Source organism: Hoplias malabaricus, unplaced genomic scaffold (assembly GCF_029633855.1).
Source record: "Hoplias malabaricus isolate fHopMal1 unplaced genomic scaffold, fHopMal1.hap1 scaffold_235, whole genome shotgun sequence".
Lineage (NCBI taxonomy): Eukaryota > Metazoa > Chordata > Actinopteri > Characiformes > Erythrinidae > Hoplias > Hoplias malabaricus.
Window position 1 is genome coordinate 25,001 of NW_027101006.1, and position 4,167 is coordinate 29,167.

A 4,167-nucleotide genomic window follows, 5' to 3' on the forward strand; every position below is an offset into this window, starting at 1 on the left:
GTTGACCTTGGACCTCAGAAAATAAAGTGGACCCACACCAGCAGATGACATGGGACACCAAACCGCCACTGACTGTGGAAACTTTACAGGGTAGCTCGAACAATGTGGATTCCGTGCCTCTCCTCTCTTCCTCCAGATTCTGGGACCTTGATTTCTATAGGAAATGGTCCTTGGTCTTCCAGGACCAAGATGGCATCGCGATCACACTGCGAGGCTCAGCGTCTTACCGGTTTTAGTGATGTTATACTTCTGTACTTAGCTATCTCCAGTTTTCTTGCGCAAATAACTCTTGCGAACTACAGTTACGACAGACAGACACTTTTGGAAATTAACATTCACTGCACAAACACCGGATTCAGCATCGGTTGGACTTTAACCAGCTTCAAAACAACACCCCTCCCCCATCTTGGACTTTCCGATCATCTTTCTTTGTTCCTGCTTCCCAAATACACTCCAGTCATGCAGAGGATTAAGCCTTCAACCAGAACTGTAAAGTTCTGGATGGATGGGGCTGACTCCTTCCTTCAGCAACAGTTCCAGCACACCGACTGGAGTGAGTATGCTGCCCGAGCCTGCACAGGCTCACACATCCACTTGGACACCTACACTAACTCTGTCCTGAAATGCATCAACAAGCGCTCAGGGTACAAGCGTCCTCTGTACCGCCCACTGGAGTCCCTGGCAATATGAAGAGACTAATAGCCATAGCCAAGCACTGCTACAAACGACGGATTGAGGAGCACTTTACCTCCTCTGACCCTCGGCGTATGTGGCAGGGAATACACACCCTGACTGACTATAAACCAACTAGCTTTGTTCCATCTACCAACAGTGCTTCACTCCCTGATGAGCTGAACAACTTCTACGCTCGTTTCGACCAGATGATATTGATATCTTCAATAAACGATCCTCCACCGACGACAACCCACTTGTACTTTCCAATTCGGACGTCAGTCACATGCTGAGCAGAGTGAATGCACAGAAGGCAGCTTGCCCTGATGGTGTACCTGGCCGTGTGCTAAGAGCTTGTGCTGTGGAACTTGCGGGTGTCTTCGCTCACATCTTTAATGTTTCGCTTGCCCAGGCAGCTGTACCATCTATCTTTAAGTCAGCCATTATTGTGCCTGTGCCTAAGCATTCTACTGCTTCAGACTTTAATGACTTTCGACCTGTAGCACTCACCCCAATAATTTCCAAGTGCTTTAAAAGACTAGTTCTTTCTCACTTGAAATCCTGCCTGCCTGCTACGCTGGACCCACACCAGTTTGCTTATCGTTGCAACAGATCCACCGAGGACGCTATCTCAACAGCACTACACACTGCACTAACCCACCTCGCTTGGAAGCATAAAGTAATCTAAATCTCCCTGGTAGGCGGCTGCGTTGACCTTGGACCTCAGAAAATACAGTGGACCCACACCAGCAGATGACATGGGACCCCAAACCGCCACTGACTGTGGAAACTTTACAGGGTACCTCGAGCAATGTGGATTCCGTGCCTCTCCTCTCTTCCTCCAGATTCTGGGACCTTGATTTCTATAGGAAATGGTCCTTGGTCTCCCAGGACCAAGATGGCATCGCGATCACACTGCGAGGCTCAGCGTCTTACCAGTTTTAGTGATGTTATACTTCTGTACTTAGCTATCTCCAGTTTTCTTGCGCAAATAACTCTTGCGAACTACAGCTACAAGAGACAGACTCTTTTGGAAATTAACATTCACTGCACAAACACCGGATTCACGCAATCTTTGACTGTCTGTCTTATTCCTCTCTTCTCCTCAAAGAATTCTTTGAGCGTCAATCTTCCTTCCTGGTGATACTTAATCATTAATTTTAAGTTTGCCATAATAATTAACATTCCCTAATCAGAAGCCCTGGATGAACAGAGAGGTTCGCACTCTGCTCAAAGCCAGAGATGCTGCCTTCAGATCAGGACGCCGGGAAGCATACAGCTTGGTCAGAGCTAACCTGAGGAGAGGAATAGCTATAGCCAAGCACTGCTACAAACGCCGGTCCTGATTCACAAAAAAAACAAAAGCAGATGCACATAAATGGAAAAACCTAATGCGTACAAAAGAAGGGCAAAAAACAAGACTGGTGGTCTGAGATTTCTTACCATGGCATCCCTCAGCATAGAAGCGCTCAGGGTACGAGCGTCCTTTGTACCGCCCACTGGATTTCCTGGCAATATGAAGAGACTAATAGCTATATCCAAGCACTGCTACAAACGCCGGATTGAGGAGCACTTTACCTCCTCTGACCCTCGGCGTATGTGGTAGGGAATACACACCCTGACTGACTATAAACCAACTAGCTTTGTTCCATGTACCAACAGTGCTTCACTCCCTGATGAGCTGAACAACTTTTACACTCGTTTCGACCAGATGATATTGATATCTTCAATAAACGATCCTCCACCGACGACAACCCACTTGTACTTTCCACTTCGGACGTCAGTCGCATGCTGAGCAGAGTGAATGCACGGAAGGCAGCTGGCCCTGATGGTGTACCTGGCCGTGTGCTAAGAGCTTGTGCTGTGGAACTTGCGGGTGTCTTCGCTCTCAACAGCACTACACACTGCACTAACCCACCCCGCTTGGAAGCATAAGGAAGCATAAAGTAATCTAAATCTCCCTGGTAGGCGGCTGCGTTGACCTTGGACCTCAGAAAATACAGTGGACCCACACCAGCAGATGACATGGTACCCCAAACCGCCACTTACTGTGGAAACTTTACAGGGTACCTCGAGCAATGTGGATTCCGTGCCTCTCCTCTCTTCCTCCAGATTCTGGGACCTTGATATCCATAGGAAATGGTCCTTGGTCTCCCAGGACCAAGATGGCGTCACGATCACACTGCGAGGCTCAGCGTCTTACCGGTTTTAGTGATGTTATACTTCTGTACTTAGCTATCTCCAGTTTTCTTGCGCAAATAACTCTTGCGAACTACAGTTACGACAGACAGACACTTTTGGAAATTAACATTCACTGCACAAACACCGGATTCAGCATTGGTTCGACTTTAACCAGCTTCAAAACAACACCCCACCCCCATCTTGGACTTTCCAATCATCTTTCTTTGTTCCTGCTTCCCAAATACACTCCAGTCATGCAGAGGATTAAGCCTTCAACCAGAACTGTAAAGTTCTGGATGGATGGGGCTGACTCCTTCCTTCAGCAACAGTTCCAGCACACCGACTGGAGTGAGTATGCTGCCCGAGCCTCCACAGGCTCACACATCCACTTGGACACCTACACTAACTCTGTCCTGAAACACATCAACAACTGTGTGGACTGACTTTGACTGTCTGTCTTATTCCTCTCTTCTCCTCAAAGAATTCTTTGAGCATCGATCTTTCTTCCTGGTGATACTTAATCATTAAATTTAAGTTTGCCATAACAATTAACATTCCCTATTCAAATGCCCTGGATAAACAGAGAGGTTCGCACATTGCTCAAAGCCAGAGATGCTGCCTTCAGATCAGGACGCCGGGAAGCATACAGCTTGGCCAGAGCTAACCTGAGGAGAGGAATAGCTATAGCCAAGCACTGCTACAAACGCCGGTCCTGATTTACAGAAAAAAGAAAAGCAGATGCACATAAATGGAGAAACCTAATGCATACAAAAGAAGGGCAAAAAACAAGACTGGTGGTCCGAGATTTCTTGGCATGGCATCCCTCAGCATAGAAGCGCTCAGGGTACAAGCGTCCTTTGTACCGCCCACTGGAGTTCCTGGCAATATGAAGAGACTAACAGCTATAGCCAAGCACTGCTACAAACTCTGGATTGAGGAGCACTTTACCTCCTCTGACCCTCGGCGTATGTGGCAGGGAATACACACCCTGACTGACACTGACACACCCATCTCAGTTACCTCCATCGTGTATATTTGTAATATTGTACTATAGTGAGAAAGGTTTATTCTATTTTATTTCACTCAGCATGTAGCCAGATAGGCTATTTACTTTGGTGCAGTTTATTATATAAAGTTTATGCACTTTATTAACAAGTTTTCCAGTGTCTGCAGTCATCTTTCTCTAAAACTCACACAAAGACATTATTTGAACTATAATTCCAAAACACCTCAAGTCTGCCTCCTTTGTACTAATTTTGGATTGTTTTCTCACTGATGATTTGTCAAAATAGCTAAAGTTCAGATTTTAAGTAA